Here is a 22,353-nt window from a genome sequence, read left to right on the forward strand (position 1 = left end):
CGGAGCGCGCGCGCTCGCGCAACATGCGGCAGAGCACGGTGCAGGTAACACAGCGCAACAAGACACGGTGACTAACGCAAACCCGCCCACACAGCGCCTTTGCCACGGCACGATACCTACCAGAGCAACACGTGTGCGCGCTCAAAAAATCAGAACAACGCCGCCATTGTGGCCCAAAAGGCGTGGCCATGCAGCAAAAAAAATAAAAAAGCAGCAAAAGAAATGAGAACCTATACGTCATTTCCGCCACACTTTTCTCCTAGCGCGCGGAGGGGGTAGGGCCTCTCCTTAGTTTCCTTCCTCCGTGAGTGGGAACCTCTAGGGCGCCGTCCTGTTGCTACTGGTCAATGTGGCCAGCGCAATTACTATCGAAAGCGCTGAAAACAAATACAGGTCACCTTATGCTTTGTCATCTAAAAACGCATACCTGAAAGCGATCGCTAAGTCCGTGACTTATGTAAATAACGATGTACGCATTCATGCAATAAAGGATGACGCGAATTTCGGTTTCGAATCTGTTTTTTGGATGCGTAGTAGTTTTAGGTTTGACATGTGATCGCGCGTCGACATCGGACGCTATGGCACACTCGTGCCTTATGTGCCACCGAAGCCCCGAAGTGCTCTGGCATATACCTTCACATGTAAGTAAATGAATGTATCTCCTTGTTGAGAATATCACGCGAGTAGGCAGCTCTTGTGGTGCATCACAATCGTTTGAGAAGCGTCACAGTAGAGCATTTTTCTACATGCGGAGCGTTGTTTTTATTTGCAGGTTTCCCTTCAGTAGGAAATCGCTGGACAGGCGGACCAGCGCACCGGAATTGTACTGGCCAAGCCACAAGCAACTCAAAGAATCTGTTTAATTGCTGCACTTTGAACAATCATGCTTCTACAAAGGCCACAGCAGAAAAACAGCCTGATGCCGAGTATTTCTGTGCCACGAAGTAATCAAGAGGCGAGTGCCTAATGCGGACGAAATCGACTGCATCGAGACTTAGAACGACAGAAAGCTGAGCTAGTTGGTAAGGATTCATTATGCAAAACAGAGGTGAGGCGTGCAGACAGGACACAAGAGTAGAGAAGTGGACGGCGCTCGTGTTGTCCACTTCTCTACTCTTGTGTCCTGTCTGCACGCCTCACCTCCGTTTTGCATAACGAGTGCATCAACCCACATGTTAATAGCGTAGGCGTTTTATTAACTATGCAATCTTTTCAACACTTCCTTGCATGCCATTTCATGTGGAATATCTTTTCTGGTCACAAATTTGTGCAGCGAATCTATTTGCATGATCGACTCCGGGCCTGTGGGACCGTTCACTTGCACTTGATGCTGAGTCTTTTACATGTATCCATAAACTGCAGATATGCACATCAGATCCCTGCGAGCATTTTCAAAATTAAATTATTTTAGACAACAGGCACATATGCAATACTGACATAATCTCAAATACCACTAAGCAGCTGGGACACATTTTTGTTGACCATACTCGCAGGTAAAATAAGTAGATCGTGTGGACAGCTCCAGCTCATTTTCCTTTAATCAGTGTGTACAAGGGGTATGCAAAAATAATTTTTTTCTCGCGTACCGATTATTTTGCTGTATAAGCAAGAGAACCCCACATTAGTGTAACGTATCTTGTACATCACACTAATATGTGCTTTAATTTACCAAGTGAGATGAGTTACTTTTATGGCTCATTCAGTCATATCACACTGCAAGCTGCATTCATGAATCTTCAATTGGATTTTGCAAATGTTTAATGAAACATGTTTCCCTTCTATGCAGATATACAATGGCAAGCCCTTCCGTGTGTTCCAAAGGTAAAATTTAAGCTCTAAATTAAAGAAGACATTTCTAGTCAGAGACAAGCAAAAATGGTGAATGCAGAGTATCAGAAGCCCAAGGTACAAAAATTATGAGAAGTGTCGAATGATTTTAAGGAAAGAGTCTTATTTGAAACTGCAAGACTCTTTAGTGGAGGTCAAGCAAGTCAATGTAGGTAGAATACTGTGCAAAATTATGCGAGTGAGGGGATGTCAAACAATGGGTCAGGAAATGCGTTGGTTTTCTGCAAAACAAAAGCTGATTGCCATTACATAAGTCACTTTAGCATCATGAGACTGCTGCTTGATAAATTCGGAAATAAACCAAACAACAAGACACGCAAAAATAAAAAACAATTTAATGGTGCTCTCCCCACACTGGGATAAATAAAAACACATCACATCTAATGTGGACATATCAGACGCCTTGTGAAATACTAAAGGAAAAATTCACTTTCGAGCTATGGCACTTGCCGCATAGATGTGGGGGGCCTTGCACTAATAGTGATAGTTACCACTGCATTTAGAAATTGAAAGCATTCATGCAGACAAGGATGATTCTTTATATTTTTGGCTACCACTTCAAATGCCTCCACCAAGTGTTACAATGCTGCACGCAGCCATACTAAGGATGTCGCAGCAACACCTGCAGGTAAAAAGCAGAAGCAGTCAAAGTGCTGGTGTATTCTGCACACTAGCTTTGAAAACTTTTGGGCAAGAACAGTGCAAGAAGCAGACATAACAACTGCATTTATTTCCATAATTCCCCATTTGAATGGCATTTTCTTTTTGCTTAAACAATGCCTACGCCTAGGCACAGCAGCTCCCTCATACAGACTCCGCAAGCCAAGAGGCCGTGGAGGCAAATGCAGGTAAGAGGCAAGAAGCAATAGCACTAGTATCGACATTCATCTAATTTCTTACTTTTTCTTTCGTTTAGGCAGCCAGCACACCTCGAACAGCCACCTTGACTGCAGGTGTGTCACCCTAGTCGCCAAGGAAACATTTGAGGGAAAGCGACAGGCAATGTGAACAGCCACTTCTCCATGCAAACGATACTCTTTCTCTCGGATGACTCCTACGCCTCGCCACGCCAGCACACTTGTGCACAAAGATGCCGCGGAGGCACGTGCAGGTCAGAGGCAAGAAGCAGTGGAACTGGTGTCGACATTCACCCAATTTCTTTTTCTTACACTGAGGCAGCCAGCACACCTCGAACAGCCACCTTGACTGCGGGTGTGTCAGTAGATTCCTGTTGCACATATGCTCATAATAAGCTTCAGTAAACTTGAACTTGACAATAAACTTGATGGCAAATGGTACATTGATGCATTGCTTTTTTTGAACATTTAGTGTACGCATACAATATATGTTATACTTTGCAGTGCTACAGAGCGTATTTTGAAGCTTCCCCCTATATTTTGCACCTTTAATTACGTATGTGTTGTGTGGCCCTCAATGTAGTTCATGTAGCAGCTGCTTTGTCTGTGTATCGCACATTGGCTTAAGCTCGTGATATCCACATACTTCTCTCACATATACAAAATAAAGTTCTATGTAGTCCTCAGTGTTACAACAAAAAATGAAAGTAAATAATCCGATCGTGAAATTGTTTATTACAGTGAGTCCTATGACAGTTACTGACAAGTTGACAACTTGAACTGGTCAATCCGTCCATAGCCTCCTCTATTTTTCAAAAATAAAGGAAGCTATGATCTGTCATGGCAAGGAATTGTATGTATGTCATGGCAAGGGGGGGTATGTGTGTGTGTTTGTAGTGGGGGGTATAGGATTAGGGCGGTACGAAAAAATGTACCAACACCGTTCTCTAGACCCATTCCGTTAAGGTACCGTAACAAAGCGTATTATTCATAAAGTTCATACAACCAACTCTGATATTACTACACACGCCAGGCGACGGGAGCTACATTTGCCATGACGCATTCGCGACTGCACCGGATGCCCTCCATATTATTCTCATTAATCGTGCTCACTGCACCGAGGCAAAAGAAAGATCATGGGCGCAGGTGCCATTAAAGTATCTCGACCTTGCGAGGCACTGCTGCGCGTGCCAGGGGAGCTGTCTGTGCGAACACTCCCTGGCACACACCTGCCTCGGCGGCCCCAACCTACGTACCGTTCTGCTTCGAGCTTTGATCCCCCCACTGTCCCATGGGGGCCCTGGAGTTCCTGCGCCGCCTGCTTTATTATAATTTCAGGTGCTCTCCTGAGACTTCCGTTTGTCGGTTACATGTGCCCTACAGCTGGATCAGTACTTATAATAATAAAAAAAAACCGATCTATCGTCGCGGCGATAGATCGCGAAAGCGGCTTTTGCAACATACCGCGCCCGTGCGAAGAGAATTAAGGAACGCCAACGAGGAATCTGACCACAGCTTCGAGCTCGCAACCTCGTCGAGTGACACTCCTGCAACAGGCGTGACCGCCGCTGAAAACCGCATACCGCCGGAAACTTCAACAGGATTATCCCTCGGTTGCATAACTGCCACCTGTACGGCCAACATGGACCACACCCACACCGTCCCGCAACATAGAATAAAGAACCAACTTATAAAGCCCAAACACACGGCTGCACGCACACATCACGACACTACAAGCGAGACGCCATGCTGCTACGGTTGCCGGATTAAAACTGAATACTGTCACCAAGTCTAGCAAGCGTCTCAGGAGCTGGCAACATCGGCGCGTAGCAACATGGCGGCGCTCTTGCGGTTCCCGATTTCAATGCATGGGCCCTATGGGTAGCTTGTCCTCTAGAGTCAGTATAGTAACTCTATGCCCCTCGGGCCGCGCGCAGCCGCCACATCTTGTGCTGGAGTATCAAGGGGCTTTAGAGTTTGAGGTATAGTAGCGGCGCCTGGTGGCGGCGCGACGTTGTCTGGGTAGTACCGGCTTGGGTAGCCGTAACAGTATTGAGCCCTGGCTGTGGCGAAGCACGTTTCTAGCAAGAGTCTTGCGTAGCGCGAAAAGGCTCGTCACTTCTCACAGACCACGCCGACCACGCAGCGAGCTAACCGCAGCCTATAGTTAAACGAAGACGGACTCTCCGTGAGACGTAATGCTGGAAGCAGAAGTAATCGGCGACGCCGATCCGGAGAGACCTAGCTCAGCCTCGAAAAAGCGTCACCGTCCTTACTTCTGTGTCGTGGGCTGCCATGAACAAGAAGGCCTGAATCTCAACATCAGATTCTACCGTTTTCCTTCAAGGCCTCACGAAGCGGAGCGTACCTCACGATTCGGAGCGTCGGGCGCGCTGGCGAAACTTCGCGCCATGCTGACTGCTTCGCCTGTCTTGAAGCTTGCTTGATTATCTGCGTTCTAAAATTCGGTCTTTTGCACCTACAGTCCCGACGGCAGACCGACATAGCAGTATATGCATGGCTGGTGACTCACTATTCGAGACCCGGCCACAGCGACAATTAACAATTCGAATGGTGCGAAGTGGTGAAGTGACCAGGTGTGTGCAAATGATCACAAATGGTCGGGCTGATTCGGTGACAATTCACTACCCCACTACGAGCAGCAAAGGTTAGAGAGCTAAATGTGCTCATCCTTGACCTCAAGCCAGCACGTTGAGGCAGCGCAGCAAGGTGTATTGATTGCAGCACATCGATGTTCGAGCGCTGTCATTAAAAGCTACACCAAGCGAGCAGCGCACGAGCTCGCGCTGCAGCGCGATTCTCACGTATACGTTACTGCGAGCTCATATGCATTGCATCAGTTATTTATCAGTTGCTAAAGGGACAGATGGCCGCTACTACAGTGCAGGCATAACTACTTGTCTAGCGGCATGCAGACAACAAAGACTGCAGGAGGCCCGCCGTTTCACGGCATGTCGAAAGACCGCTGCCGTCGCGGCGCGTACGATCGTGCGCTCGAGCAGTTTGTACATCGTGGCATGCTGGAAGACAGCTGCCGTCGCGGCGCGTACCGTCGTGCGCGCGAGCAGTTCCGTAGACATATCTGCTTATCGCTGCTGTGAATTCATTTATAGCAAGCATTTCCTCCCGTTTGTGCGCCTGAATCTAGCAGCGTGCAAGCCTTACCTGAAGTTCAACTTCGTACGCGACTCGCTTCACTTGCGATTGACACCGCGCTAAAACTTCGCCGCCCATTTCTTGAACGGCGTACACGTATTCGGCGTTGCATAATTTCTTGCCTATAAGCAGTGTGCCACCCCTGAAAAAATTTTCGGCGCCCGATATTAGCTGCAAGCCGCGGTACAACACAACCGAAAGTGGCGGGTCCATATTGTAAACGTGCTTTCCAAAGCAGACGACCGAGCTTGGTACTACCCAATTCAGGACAGAGGGCGCTTTTTAGCACCATTTTCGCAGCGCCCCATAGGCAAAGCAGGAGCCCCATTCAGTCGGAGATGCAGCACTATAGCACAAGCGCTCTTTTGTTCAAGCCATAATATAACACACACATGCAGCTTTTCTGGACACGTACCAACTAGCGCCTCAAGCGGCCGTGGCACGAGGCTAGCGTGTTTTCAATGGAAAGAGCGGGGTTTTCGCGAATAAGTACAGGTCGATTATTGAAATAGGCAGGCGACAGACATGTCCTAGAAGAAAATACACACGAGACAAATGCAGTGATCACGCTGTGGAAAGCTAGACTTTTTTTCCCAGAACGGCTAAAGATTCAGCAATGGAAGCCCATTGAAACGACGAAAATTTGTACTCGATTTTCGAGACAAAAACGGTAGCTGTGATAAAACTACGGCTGCTATCGTAATAGCCGCTACAGCATATGTAGCCCGTAGAGACTCGGTTTTCGATCGATGCCTATCTCGACTCACTACACATGGCGTAACACTGTTCCCAAAAGCGATTTTTCAAAAGTGCAAATTCACGTGGTGTCTCGATAAACCGAAGCGTATCATTGCGGAAGCGTCGGAAGTCGTGGCCGAGTGCTTTAATCGTACGCGCCTATCGTCCCTCGCCATGCTGGCAGCGGTTCAATACCGTGCCACAGAGAAAAATTCAACAAGAGGGGACACTCGGCGAAGCTGGGAACAGGAAATGCATCACGCTAGTATTAATCCCGCCCGTTAGCTGCCACGAACATCGGGGAAAAAAAAAAAGAATTTGATATGAGGTCAACGATGTTTTATTCTTTCCCACTAAAATTAAAAAGCTTTGTGTATAAAACAACTTACACTTTGTGACTTATTTTCTTGCGTCACCTAACTTATTTTCTTGCGTCATCTAGCAACAAGCTAACGGCACGACAGACACGCCATCGAAGCAAGCGAGGCCGGCTGCGCATATGAAGTTCGCCTTTTTTTTTTTTATTTGTTGCCTGGTTTGTTGACCTCGCGGCGTATTCTTGCGTTTCTTATGCACTTCACACAGCACTATTGGACAAAGGCAAGGTGAGAAATTTCATTTGACAGTCTGCGACGTTTTCAAGCCATTTAGGCTTACGGCACGTACCGAGATTTCTGACGGATTTAACAGCTCGGCCGTCCTGGCGCAGTTAATTTCAGTTAATGAGTCATACTGGGAGACGTTTGCGACGCTTTCTCTGGGGCCCAACATTATTGTAACTTATTTTGGTAGTTTTTAGGCACGCTCGCCGCACCCAGCTTTGTGACGCAGTTTCTCGTGTACTGAATCTTCCCGGGGGCACGTTCGTGACGCTTTCTCTGACCCTCAACATTATTGTAATTTCGTTACGTTTTGGGATACTCTTGAGGCACGCACGCCGCACCTGGCGTTGTGACGCAGTTAGCGAAAAGCAGTTGGCCGGGTGACGCAGATAGTTTCGTGTGTACTGAATCTTCCTGGGGCAAGTTCGTGACGCTTTTACAGTGGAACTGTTAGAAACTCGCTGGGTTTCTCTTGAAGTTCACAGCTTCGCCGAGCTGGAGAAGAGCGAGAGCTGAGTGAGTGAAAGCGGAGTATAAAAATAGCATCGCACAGCATAGCGAGGAGACGAGGGTGGGTGGAGCCTAGCGGGGGCGGAGCGACGCGGCGGGGAAACGGGTGGTGTGGCGTCATTGCTCTCTGGTAAAACCCTGCGCGCTCGCTTCGGCGGATTTCAAGAAGCTACCAGGTACTACTGCATCGGCAGTGGCGGTTCCCGCCGCGTCGCGTCGGTGCAGCGTCTGGCACACGACACGGACGCATATGGCGTCTCAACAAATCGCTTCTGTTGCGGCGGGCGCCTCAAATGACGCGCCGTCCCAACCGAAACCCCCAACAGAGGGAGACGCATGGATTTTTCTGAAGACTTAACCAACCCCCGGAAGGCGAATGCTAGTTTCGGTTTGAAGGAACATGCGCGCTCCAAGCGGTTGCCGGATATACAATTTCTTAACCCTTTGAGGGTCGAATTATTTTGAAGAAAACTTTCCCGGGTGGTCAAATTATTTTATTGCGGATATTGAATGTACAAGATGTATAAAGTCGGGAATAAATAGTAAAAAAAATTAGGGAACAGTATTTTGGTGTCGGCATCACTCAGAACTGCAATATGTTCAATAGTATTTTAGAGTGTGGTACTCCTTGAAACACGAGTCTCCGCGCAGCCGCAGAGAGCGAGAATACCTCATGAGCGGCGGTTATAAACAAGCTAAGAGCAGCGCCAATCAAGATAGAAATCAACTTCCACAGCATTTGCAAGAGAGTGCCGACAAAGAGAAAAATTACGTTTCGCGCGCCTCCGTTGCGATCACGCGGCGAAACCGAAACCGCAAAAGGGGTGTGGCCGCAGTCTGCGCGACGCGCTGAAGCTTGAAGTCAGTTCTGTTTATCTCCCCAAGAAGGTAGCACAAATTTCAAACGCTTCTTGTAAGACCTAAGAGGTGGCAGCACCTCCCAGTAAGCGTGCATCGTCATTATGGCGCGAAATTTCAAACGGAGGGTCGAAACCGTACCCGTACGGCAAAGACCTTGCGGGACAGAAAACCGCCGCCGTACATGTACGGCTAAAACCGTCAAAGGGTTAATTTCTCTTTTTGTGTTTTAAATCGGACGAAGCGCAGGAAGTGGTTGTCTTCGTGCGTCCGCCGAGCTCACCTCCGCTCACCCTTGCCACTCGCTCAGCGATATCGCGCTTGGTCATCTGCCTCGGTAGTCACCCTAAGCAGTGCCTAAGTATAAAGATGGGAAAGATGAGACAGAAGCTCGATCAGGCGTGCAACGAACGGAAGACGCAGGGAACCAGGTCTGGTTGACCTGCTGGTTCCCTGCGTCTTCCGTTCGTTGCATTAGACGAAGATGGCTAAATCGGGGCATCACATGTGTTGCATGGCTCTGTGGTGCTCGAACACCGGGAATTCCAGTTGTGCAAAGTTTTTCAGGTTTCCTTATGACAGCTGGTACGCGCAAGTATTTCACTTTATTTTCTGGGCAGGTATTCATTTTGCATGGGTAAACCAGTTCTGTGCAAGCCTCAGTGGACTGACACAAGAGCAATGTCGCTCGACCCATTCGTCATGACGGCAGCGCATGCTGTCGGTGAAATACTTGTACTGAAGGGCTTGAGTGCGTGTTCGTTGGGCAATTTGTGCACTGTTTACTTTGTCGACATATACGGCCAAGGCTATACAATTTGTGCACTGTTTACTTTGTCGACATATACGGCCAAGGCTAAAGTAAAGAAAAAAAAAAAGCCGTGATGTTTTATCAAACTTCAAGGGCAATAACGGCAAAAGGATGCACGCACCTAATTTCTTGTTGCGTTTTGATGCACCATTACTAAGATATTGTACTGAAGAAGGTTGCAGCTCTCTATTTTATCTGAATTTTGGAGCGTAGATGGTACCATACGCTCCGTTACCTTGCTTTAGGCTCAACTTCGGTGTGTGCAAATTCTTTAGCACCTGTATTATAGGCGAGGCGCAATGTTATTTGTCTTGCCGGCAAACATGTATTTAAGGATACCAGTAATACAAGCATAGAGTATTTAATGCTAGTTAAGTACGAATTGGTTATCCCCTTTGCGATGACGAGTGCTATTGTTTTTTTGTTAATTGTCGGTTCTTTGCGTTACTGTTGCGTCAAAATAGTGTCCTAATACTCGCCGTGCGTTTCTGTATATGTGAACATGACGTATGACGACAGACAGATTATATGCGCTTGTAAGCGTTATAGAAATGTGCTCCCTCATTCGGCATGTAGATCAAATAATGAGAGTAATTATAGGCTACTTCCTGTTCATGCAGATGCATGTAGCCAGTTTAAAATTCTGTGGGTCCTTACTTCTTATACTGTGTGAAATACATGTACTGCACTTTCTGCACTTTCTTTCTGTAAGCCACAAAATGGTCGCCGTTATACGTGATAGTCAAGTTCCGTGCGACCAGCCCGTGATGGTTAATTTTCGCATTGGTTTGGATCTTCTGTTATCTATGTTCACTCATTTATGTACAAATTTCAGTTGTGAATAAAAATTGCTTCTGCAGATTGACGCTTTCGCACTGTGTGGAGGTCAGTCTTTTTCCAGTACGGAATATGTGAATAAAACAAAAAAACGTTCAACTTTTACTTGTATTGAATTTCGGCTGACTGAGAAATCGGCCAGCTTTAGTTGATCCACTTCACGACACGCGAACATAATTAACCATTGATGGTGCCAAGAAGTTATTTTCTTTATACTACCGCCAACTATATCTGCGGACTAGTTGAACTGTAGCCCTAAACTTAACCACAAGTTAGGAATTTCAAAGCGACTACTTTCACGAAATGACGAAATGCATTACCTGGAAGTATTGGTTTTGAACGACGGTTTGCTATGTAAATATTTTTCATTATAATTGCTTGGCACTGGCATGTACGAGCGCTGTCCCACTGCTTTAAAAAATGAAGCTCATGTAAACGGGGCAGAAAAACAGCGGCGCTTCCTAAACACGGCACACTTCAGCGGGTTCTGCTCCGCAGTTCGGCCAATGTCGCCGCGCGCCCAGCGGACCAACACAGTCCGCTGGCATGCCAAGTGGGAAAGGAGGGCTTCGCGGCGCGCTCTCTGACCTCATCAGTGACGTCATGGACGCATTGTTTTGTTTGTGAATTACTTCCAGTTGGATATACGACAACCGCCAGTGGTGGAAGCGGCGCTGCAGCCGCGTATTGACTGCACAATGCCCCTTGTCGAGTCCGAATCACGCGGAAAAGGACAAAGGGAAGCAGGGAGAGGTAGGAGAAAGTGAAAGGGTGATTATCGCCGGTGACTCAAACCAACACCTTCTTTTTGCTCAAACCTGGCTAGGTGCTCAGAAGCAATTGTAGAGAGGGTGAAAGGCGATAAAAGAGTGGCGGTAGGGACATTTCCAGGGCGGACACTGGGTTCTGTCATGGAGCGAGCAAAAGAAAAGCTCGCGGAAAATGCCCACGTGCACAACCTTGTCCTAGTAGCAGGTGGGCTAAATGACGTCCTAAACAAGAAAGCGACAGGACTGGCCCAGCGCTTGAGGTGGACGACTTGCGCGAGCTGTCCCCTCCGGTGCAGATCGTTGTGTACACGGTGCATGTACATGACAGTCACGTACAAATGAGCCGTAGTGGCTGCTAATGAGGCGATATGGAAAATGAGCTGAGAGAGAGGCTTCGAGGTTGTCGAAGTAAACGGTGAGAAGGTGTGGCTGTTTTCAACGAGACGGGATCCACTTCAATTACAGGCTTGCACGAGAAGCGGGCTGGCGACTTGCGGGTCGCGCTGTTGCTTTATTAGGGGGCCCACGGGCGTCCAGGAGGCCAGAGTAGGTAGTAATGAAGAAGGTCCCCTAAGGGAACCTCAGAGTAGCATCGCCGTCAATAATAGAAAAAGGAGTAAGGCAAGAAAGAGAGCTCACCATGCAATATGCTACATAAACATGCAGGGCAGCAGAAGAAATGAAAAGTGGGCAGAGATTGAGGAGCAGTTAAATAGAGAACAAATAGGGGTGTATGCAGTTACAGAAACGCACCTTAGAGACTCGGAAGAGCCGCCAGTGATTGAAAATTATGTCTGGGAAGGGTGCAACAGAACTAAGTCAGAAAGAAAGGGAGGGGAAGTCTGAATGCTCATCCATCAGGGAGCCAAATGGAAAAGAGTAAATTGAAAATTTCAAGAGCATTTTTGGTTATCAGGTACAATGAGTGGGAAAAAACTTGGCTGGGCATTACGTATTTGTGGACCTGAAATAATTGCACAGAGAATAAAGAGTTAGTGGAATGAATCGCCGATATTAAGGGCTTTGGGAATGGTGCTGAAGTTATCCTATTAGGTGACATGAATGCCCACATATTTAGATGGCTATACCGACAACAACGGGAAGTCAATGGTAGACTTTTGTGAGCAACATAACCTCGTTATCGTGAATACAGGGCCTAAGTGTGAAGGGCAGACCACGTGGGAAGTGGGAAACCGGCACTCCACCATTGATTACTGTCTGATGACAGAAGGAATTCATGATAAGTGGGAGTGACCATAAACGCATCATTTAGAAAATGGGATATGTAGTTGGGAAAGAGAGCAAGGAGTGCAAAATGGCCAGTCCGAATTCGAACGCTGCACAAATAACAAATATAGTCACTAGAGTCGAGGAAGAACTTGGCAAATGGCTAAATAAAGAGTAGGAATATAGTGAGCTTCTAAGTGTAATAACGACAGAAATACGGAAAGAGAAACAACATATTCGCTGGAAAGGAAAAAAGAAACCGAAAGGCTGGTGAAACAGGGAGATACGAGAAGCGATCGCCGAACGACAGAAAGCAGCCCGAGAGCACAGGCAGGCAAAGATGGCGCAGTTTCCGCAGGATGAAGTAGCCAGTAAATGGGAAATACACCGGGAGAAAAAGTCCATGGTTCAAATACTGGTGCAAGCAAAATTAAAAGGTGAAAGTGAACGTTGGTTGTCAGAAATACGTGAGAAAAAGAAGGCCGCACCTAGAATATTTTGGAACCACATAAAATTATTAGGCAGGAAGTGAACAACAATACAACAACATATCCTAGACGAAGATGAAAACAGACTGGAAGGACAAGCTGCAATAAATTACATCCGAAAAATAACAGCCGAATCTTTCCAAAGCAATGACGAGGTTGTATTTGAAGAAAAAAAGAGCATGAAAGAGACCCAGGTGGAGAAGGAGCTGGTGCTGACAAATTTCAACTGGAAGAAAGCCGAAAATTCCGAAGCGCACAGCCACAGGGCTAGACGAGGTTCCGGTTAGGCAGATTAATGAACTAGGACCAAAAAGTAAGGAAGCTCTGGTGAAAGCAGTGGAACAAACTTTAGACGAATACCAGACAGTTGGCGACAAAGTAGAATGAATTTAATTTATAAAGGTAAAGGGGAGAAAGATAGAATTCACTCGTATAGACCGTTGACCATTGCATCGGTAATATACAGGCTAGCAATGCAGGCAATCAAATTAAAGCTTCAAGCATGGGCAGAGAATAATGGCATTTTGGGAGAACTTCAGAATGGCTTCAGAATAGGTAGGCGTTTAGATAACTTATTTGTTCTTACTCAGTGTATTGAAATATCAAAAGTAGAAAGTAGACCGTTATATGTGGCCTTTTTAGACATTACAGGAGCCTATGACAATGTAGACCGCAACATTTTGTGGGATATTCTGGAAGGGGAAGCCTTAGGTGACGATTGTCTACAGCTTTTGAGAGAGATTTACCTAGAAAATACCGTTTGCGTTGAATGGGAAGGGATGAGGGGCGAGGAGAAAGTGCATATCAACAAGGGACTGAGGCAGGGGTGCCCTTTATCCCCACTGCTGTGTATGGTGTGCATGGTGAGGATGGAGAGGGCGCTAGATGTAAGTAATATCGGGTTTGAACTCTCATACAAACAGGCGAGTACAGTAGTAGAGCAGCAGCTTCCAGGTTTATTTTATGCGGACGACATTGTGTTGCTAGCTAACAAGCAAAGTGATTTGCAACGTCTGGATAATATCTGTGGACAGGAAGGCAACAATTTAGGTTTGAAATTTAGTGTTAGAAAATCAGGTGTTATGGTATTCAATGAAAACAGTGAACAGAAAGTGGCGATACAGGGCCAGGAAATACCTCGGGTAAAAGAATATAAATACCTTCGTATATGGATAAACGAAGGCAACAGTTATATGGAAACACAGGAAAAAACAATAGCAGTGAAGGGGAAGAGAAATGCAGCTATAATGAAGCACATAGCGCTATGGGGATACAACAGGTACGAGGTGCTCCGATGATTGTGGAAAGGTGTAATGGTTCCAGGACTTACTTTTGTAAATGGGGTTCTTTGCTTTAAATCAGGGGTAAAATCAGGACTCGACGGGAACCAAAGGTCAGTGTGTCGCCTCGCACTGGGCGCTCACGGGAAGACTACAAATGAAGCTGTGCAGGGTGATATGGGCTGGACTAGTTTTGAAGTGAGGGAAGCTCGCAGTAAAATTGAGTATGAAGAACGACTGAGGAATATGGAAGAAAGTAAATGGGCTGGGATAGTGTTGAGGCATCTGTATAGGAAAAACATTGATTCACAGTGGAGGAAGAGAACTATAGGAAGCTTACCAGCAAGTACGCGACCTGTAGGGTGGGCAACACAGCAACAAAGAACGTCAAGCGGAAAGTCAGAGAGGCTGAAATATTCTCATGGGTGGCGGCAATGGAAAACCTGCCATGAGTAACTACTTAATAGGAAAAAACGAAAACAGGAAAGAAGCAATTTATGATGATAACTCAAAGGGAAGCTCATTACATTTCGAAGTGAGATCGGGATGCCTTAAAACACGCACCTATAAAGCGAGATATAAGGAAGAAGCATGTGCTTGCTGCGGTAAAGCTAGGGAAACTATGGAGCATGTTTTATTAGAATGTGAAGACGTCTACCCAGCGGTCGATTTAGGCACCACTGACCTCCTCGAAGCCCTTGGGTTCAGCGAGAGCGATTGGAGGATTGGTTGAAGAAAAGTAGGGAAACGAAAAAAAAAAAACGGAGACGTACAATAGCACAGTTCGCAATAGGGGATCAGAAAATTTGGTTGCGGGAGTTCATCGTGTTTTTTCTTTTTTTATTGTTTAACTTAGGTAGGGCATTAGCCAGTATAATAGGAAGAGCTTGGTAGCGCAACCCACCGCCCCGTTCCAAAGGGGACGCTCATATCATCCATCCATCCATCCATCTGACTAAAGCCCCTTGATAGTATCGACATGGGACCGAGTGTCCGCCCCCATGCGCCCCCTACCTTAACTTTTCTCAGCTCCACTGGTCTCTGGTGTTTGCGATAGCAGAGCCACGGATTTTTCATGGCCCCGCTACAACATATACCTTCTTTCGGTAGTCACGCTTGTCGAAAACGCGACCAGCGATTGCCAAGAGTGATAACACGGGTATGTGTTGCTTGCGCCGGCAGAACGCGCAGAAGATAACGCCGAGGAGCTCAAAAACCAGGATCCGATGGTCTGACAGTTGAATTTTATGTGACGTTCTGGACACTATTAGGGAAGCCGCTCACATCATTGGTGAACAGGCTACTCAGTGAAGGGATTCTGTCAGCGTCTCAAATTAAGAGAGGGGCTAATCACTCTCCTTTGTAAGGATGAGTCGAGAAGCACCGATCTAAGGGCAAGTGTTGAGTGCAGTAGCTTAGTCGTGCTGCACCACAGCAGCCCCCTTGTCCGGGAAGGACCGTTGGCCCGAACCACCCAGTCAACCCGGGTAGAGGGGGAGCGCCGTGGTCAACGTACCGAATGATGTTGGGTTGACGAGTACACCCGCGAGGAAATGTATACGGACTACGGATTGCGCGATAAAGCCGACTTTTTCCTCTGCCTGTCAATGGAACTTGAAATTGAGGACTGCAGTTCAAACTTGGCATTGCGAACTTTCCAGTGCACTCGTCAATTTCAGTTTATGCATGTTAATTACAGAGAAATTTAGTTTTTTCGGAGACCCCGTGGTACGTACTTTCGCTCATGGGTGTGCAGTCAACAGCAAAAGTTTACGGGATGCGGTTTGCCCTTCAAATGCGAATTTCTGCACTGTTAAGGCATGACACTTCGTATTTAATGAATCACTGTGTAGGTGGCGAAGGCTACTACATGCTGGAACATTTAATTCAAGGCTGTGTGACCACGCTTCGCGAGAATTCAGCTTCTTGGCAGATCCTGCGTCCCGTAAAATTTTGCGGTTGACTGTACATCTAAGCTCCGAGACGCGGCACCTCCGTGTGCCAAGTCCTCTTCCCATCTGAAAACGGCGCCGGATTTTCTGCGCCACGGGGCCCTTAATGCTGTCGCGTTAAAATACGTGCACGACGAGTCATAAACGTCAGAACAAAGCTCAACTTCAGCCTGTGCTGCCTCCAAGCTCCCCGTTTTAACAAGCTGGCATTGATCTTCTGGGCCCTTTTCCGCGATCCTCCGCGGGGTAACCGCTGGATAGCCATAAGCGTCGACTACCATAGCCGTTACTCCGAGACGGCAGCCATCCCCTCCGTCACTGCTGCTTCAATCTATCACCCTCCAGAATGGGCCGCGTGGAGTGATAATCGGCGACCGTGGGCGCCAGTTCACCGCAGATGTTGTGGAAGAGCTACTATGTTTGTGCAGTTCTACCTTCGGACAAAATACGCCATACCATCCCAAAACCAATGGACTTGCAGAGCGTGCCAACCGAACGCTTACCAAACATGCTCGCAATGTATGCCGCGTCAGATCATAGGAATTGGGATGAGATTGTACCGTTTATGACGTACGCTCAACACTGTGAGGCACGAGACTAGTATGCACGCCTGCCTCGTTGCACGCCTGCCTCGTTGCACTCTAGACATCATCCTCCCTTTGTCGACTACTGACGATTCTACAGCTACACTCTGGCCTGCCGAAGAAGTCCGTGGGCCTACTTGTCTACACACGCTAGCTTCACAGGATACATCAAAGGCAAGATACGACAGCCGCCAGCGCCCAGTTACCTATGCCGCTGGTGACTTGGTCTGTTAATTGTAGCCCCCAGTACGGAAGCGCGGTCTGTGCACAAAGCTTTTGGCACACTATGATGGCCCTCTTGCGATACTCGATCGCGAGGTGAACCATACCATAGCGCGCCTCACCGCCAACGGCCGACTTTCTGCCTCAAGTTATAGAGGCTAGAAGGTTATACTCAAGTGACGCATGTTGCCAGGCTCAAGCCATGCACACAGCGCGAGGCCACCTGACCACTGACCCGACTCGCCCAGCGGGCTTTCTCTGCGCGCAATGTACCGGCGCGCTCGTGCTGTGCCCGTGTGGCAGGGGTATCCGTATCCCACCCCTGCCACAGAAAATGACATTAACTGCCTAATGCCTCAAACTTTAATGTCATTCGCGGGGTGCCACAAGGACATGCTTAATGGCATTAAAGGGAAGCTGAAACGGTTTTCAATTTCCACGAATTGCTGGGATTGGGAAGAACAGGCCTAACAATTCACGGTTCCGAATTTTTTTCTTCGTTTTGTTATTATAAGGGGCGGAAATCGCTTTCTAAATCACCCCCGCGGACACGCCCCCATCGCTTCCCGGAGCGCCGGGTGAGGTGGTTGCCAGAGGAGAGAACCGGCGAGAGTGACGTCACTGGCGGGGACCGAGCTGCCGGACCGGCGTCCTGGCATGCCTCTTTCCGTCCTGCGCTTTACTGAACGACGCTATGAGAGATCTGCCGCCGCCGCCGCTCACGTTTGTTTTCTTTTGCGATTTTCGTAAACTGGGTTCTTTCGTGAAGCTGCCCGTCGCGGCAGGTTCACGTGCATGCTCGCGCGAGCAAACGCCGCTGGCACGCTGCGAAGCATAGATGCAAACGCGCGCAGTAATAAATTTTGGTGACCGGACTTCGTGCGTAGCTTCCACAGCGTTGCACCTGAGGTATGAAATGGAGTATAGGCTTGCCTAGTGACATTCGACGTACGGTTGCAGTTATCGTGTTTACCACACGGTGGTGCTAAAACTGCCTAATATCTTTATGTCAACACTAGCATGGAGCACGCATACAGATTCTTGATCGAGCCACGATCGCAAAGTCGTCGAACCATAGTATGAATATTGCACATATAATACCTCTGGCCATCTCTGGATGTGTATGATAAGCAACTTCCGTGACTGTACCTCGCAGCACTGCATGTGCGCGGTTTGAAACGCGGCACTTATGTTCGCGATCGTGTATCAACACTCAAAAAACCACGGGACTTTAGACAAGCAGCGGCAAGGTGCTTGACATCGCGGAATTGCACCTGTGTTTACAATCTAATGAGAAGTTAGTGCTTAGGCATTCTTCTAGCAGCAAGTTCCCAGTGACACTTTAGCGCATTTTTTCTCCCGTCATTGGAACGTGCAGCTACATGAAAAAAAAAAAAGACATACGTACTAGCTAAGATTTCCAACGCGCGAGAAGGTGCAGAAATCGCTCTCGCTGTTGGCACACTACACATCGTCGTTGCCGCCGTTACCGCCATTGCCGCCATCGTTTTCCGTATCGGCTGTCGGTTCGAACATGTACGGCGAAAATACAAGCTGTCCGAGGCAGCGAGAACGTTCCATAATGCTTACAACTCAGCTATGAAGCCAGAACAGAACAGCGTGCTACGCTCTGAAACGGCGGCATGCGGCGGCGCCGACCGGCGGCTGCCGCCATTGACGTCACAGCGGCCCCGACCAATCACGGGCAACAGCGGCGTTCGCGCGATGCCCTGAAGCGCTGGTGCGCGTTTTCTTGAAAAAACAGCCGCTTGCGTTTGTTTCCGCCCTTTTTGAACCAGATATTCGTGTTCAGGGGACTCAAAACTGTAGAATGCCGCAGAGAACTCATTTTTTTCGAAAAGTGTTTCAGCTTCCCTTTAAAGCTTAATGCCATGCGCGGCGTAATGCGCTCGCGTAACTCACTTGGCCCTCAGATGAGTACTCTCGTTCCCAATGTCTCCACATTCTGACAGACTAGATGGATTCTTAATGAATAACAATTGATATATTCTTCACTTTCTTTAAAAAATTGCTCTTTCTCGCGGCGTAGTGCGTTCTTACAATTATTACAACTCACTTGGCCGTCGAATGCGTACTCTCGTTTCCAATGTCCCCGCCGTGGCGACCACATGCTGACGATATTAAGCGAACTCGTAGACAAAAGCAACTAATGTATTTTTCAATTTTTTAAAAGCAGCTCTTTATTTTCGTAGAGATCAGCAGGCGACCTTGCCGCTCCGCATGGCTAGAGCACCAAGCGCGAGCGCCGTAGCCAGGAGAAGCTGTTCGATTGCACGGCGGCGGCTCCATGCCTTGTTGGCTCGTACCGAAGCCTTCGAATTTCTCGACGATGTTTGGCTCGAAGAAGCACATACGCCAGAACAAACTGGAGCACACGGTCAAATTCTTCAGGATCGCTGCTAATTGAAAGCTGTGAGCGCCATTTTTCCAATTTCAATGCTTTCACTACAGTGTACTAGAATGGGGCAGTGAAGCGACCGCCAGGGACTGCGCCTTGACAGCTGTCACAGCAGGTGGCGAACGTAGCGGCGGCGCTGCAGTCGTCGACTACGCTACGGGTCGTGGCTCACGGACGCTCCTGTGGACGAGGCTTCAGCGACTTCGTTCGTAGCTAAGTACTCTTTTATCTTTATTAGCTAGTGTTTTGAAGTGTTTTCTTTTGCATGGAGTAGGGGCGCAAATTTTGAATTTTTGGTAGGAGTAGGAAACGTACCGGCTTTGTCTAGGTCTGGTGGCTCCCCCGTTAGGCCTAGGGGGTATTTCTTTCAGCTAGCTCTTCGGATTCTTACATGGAGTAGGGAGTGATAATTCTTTGTTTTTGTTTGGGATAGCGGTCGAGGTCGGGTTTGCGTGAGTGATTTGGCGAACTTGCTCGTTGGGCCTAGGGACGTAGGCCTAGCGATGAAATCGAAAAACGTGAAGGCCGCGGGGGACGGGGAGCAAGTGCAGTGCGACGAGTGCCTGCGCTGGTGCTTCCTCGACGAGACTAAATTCCAGAATTTAGCAGACGCGGTGGGGTCTAGCTTCACGTGCAGGTCGTGCGAGGGCGTCAGGGAAGCCGTCCAAAAACTGGAAGGGAATTGGGCGGCTAAGTTTGAAGAGCTTAAGGCAAACCTGAGGGAGGAGCAGGAGAAGCGGGTAGCACTGCAGGCGAAGGTTGAAAATTTCGTCAAGGTGGAGGCGGCCCAGGCCGCGCAGTTGGTGAGGACTGTGGCCGAGCTTGGGGAGGCGAAAGAAAGGAGCGCCGAACAGCAAAGGCGGCTCGACGCTCTTGAGACTCGGGCAGCGGATAATGTCGGGTGAGGACACCAAAGCGAGGGCGAAGTGGGAGGCAGGGAGCCAAAGCAAGCGGTCGCCAGCTCGCCGCCGGTGAATCGGCGTAGCTATTGCGAAGCAGCGCAACACGCCCCGAGTGAGGCGACGCTGCAGCCACAGGAAGCCGGGAAGCAGGGAGAGGTAGGAGAGAGTGAAAGGGTGATTATCGCTGGCGACTCAAACATGGCTGGGTGCTCAAAAGCAATTGTGGAGAGAGTGAAAGGCGACAAAAGAGTGGCGGTAGGGACATTTCCAGGGCAGACACTGGGTTCTGTCATGGAGCGAGCAAAAGAAAAGCTCACGGAAAATGCCCACGTGCGCAACCTTGTCGTAGTAGCAGGTGGGCTAAATGACGTCCTGAACAGGAAAGGGCCAGGACTAGCCCAGCGCTTGGCGAAGGGGGTGGACGATTTGCGCGAGCTATCCCCTCAGGTGCAGATCGTGGTTTGCACGGTGCCGGAGGTGCCTGTGCGTGACAGTCACGTACAAAGAGCCGTAATGGCTGCCAATGAGGCAATATGGAAAATGAGCCGAGAGAAAGGCTTCGAGGTTGTCGAAGTAAACAGGGAAGTGAGAAGTTGTGGTGGTTTTAAACGAGATGGGATCCACTTCAATTACAGGCTAGCACGAGAAGTGGGCTGGCGACTTGGGGGTCGCGCTGTTGCTTTTTTAGGGGGCCCACGGGCGCTCAGGAGGTCAGAGTAGGTAGTAATAAAGAAGGTCCCCTAGGGGAACATCAGAAGAGCATCTCCGTCGATAACAGAAAAAGGAGGAAAGCAAGAACAAGAGCTCGCCATGCAATAGGCTACATAAACATGCAGGGCGGCAGAAGAAAGGAAAAGTGGGCAGAGATTGAGGAGCAGTTACATAGAGAACAAATAGGGGTGTATGCGGTTACAGAAACGCACCTTAGAGACTCAGAAGAGCCGCCAGGTTTTGAGAATTATGTATGGGAAGGGTGCAACAGAACTAAGTCGGAAATAAAGGGAGGGGGAGTCGGAATGCTCATCCATCAGGGAGCCAAATGGAAAAGAGTAAATTCACAATGTCAAGAGCATCTTTGGTTATCAGGTACAATTAGTGGGAAAGAAACTTGGCTTGGAGTTACGTATTTGTGGACCGGAATAAATTGCACAGAGAAGAATAAAGAGTTAGTGGAATGCATAAGCGCTGATATTAGGGGTTTCGGGAATGGTGCTGAGATAGTCCTATTAGGTGACATGAATGCCCACATACAGGATTTAGATGGCTATACCGACAATAACGGGAAGTCAATGCTAGACCTTTGCGAGCAACATAACCTCGTGATCGTGAATACAGGGCCTAAGTGTGAAGGACAGATCACGTGGGAAGTGGGAAACCAGCAATCGACCATTGATTACTGTCTGATGACAGAAGGAATTCATGATAAGTTGAGAGAAATGGTCATCGATGAGGAAGGGTTTAGCAGCATAGGGAGTGACCATAAACGCATCATTTTGAAAATGGGATATGTAGTTGGGAAAGAGAGCAACGAAAGCAAAATGGCCAGTCCAAATTTGAACGCTGAACAAATAGCAAATATAGTCACTAGAGTGGAGGAAGAAATTGGCAAGTCGCCAAGTAAGGGGTGGGAATATGGTGAGCTTCTAAGTGTAGTAACGACAGAAATACGGAAAGAGAAACAACATGTTCATTGGAAAGGAAAAAAGAAACCGAAAAGCTGGTGGAACAAGGAGATACGAGAAGCCATCGCCGAACGACAGAAAGCATCTCGAGAGCACAGGCAGGCAAAGAAGGCGCAGTTGCCACAGGATGAAGTAACCAGTAAATGGGAAATATACCGGGAGAAAAAGTCTATGGTGCAAATACTGGTGCAAGCAAAATTAAAAGGTGAAAGTGAACGTTGGTTGTCAGAAATACGTGAGAAAAAGAAGGCCGCACCTAGAATATTTTGGAATCACATAAAATTATTAGGCAGGAAGGCAACACCAATACAACAACATATCCTAGACGAAGGTGAAAACAGACTGGAAGGAGAAGCAGCAATAAATTACATCCAAAAAGTAACAGCCGAATCTTTCCAAGGCAAGGACAAGGTTGTATTTGAAGAAAAAAAGAGCATGAAAGAGACTCAAGGGGGAAAGGAGCTAGTGCTTACAAATTTAAACTGGAAGAAAGCGGAAGAGAAAATTCCTAAGCGCACAGCCACAGGGCTAGACGAGGTTCCCGTTAGGCTGATAAATGAACTGGGACCAAAAAGTAAGGAAGCTCTCG

General features: G+C 48.1%; 1 long non-coding RNA gene across 1 annotated transcript; it reads left to right on the top strand.

The window, feature by feature from the left end:
• The first annotated feature begins 461 nt into the window (after positions 1–461).
• Positions 462–3,146, top strand: LOC129388168 (uncharacterized). Its single transcript, XR_008615199.2, has 4 exons — positions 462–641; positions 773–1,022; positions 1,787–2,696; positions 2,765–3,146. It is a non-coding gene; the product is annotated as an uncharacterized lncRNA (long non-coding RNA).
• Positions 3,147–22,353: the final 19,207 nt, after the last annotated feature.

The sequence above is a fragment of the Dermacentor andersoni genome, chromosome 1, assembly GCF_023375885.2.
Source record: "Dermacentor andersoni chromosome 1, qqDerAnde1_hic_scaffold, whole genome shotgun sequence".
NCBI lineage: Eukaryota > Metazoa > Arthropoda > Arachnida > Ixodida > Ixodidae > Dermacentor > Dermacentor andersoni.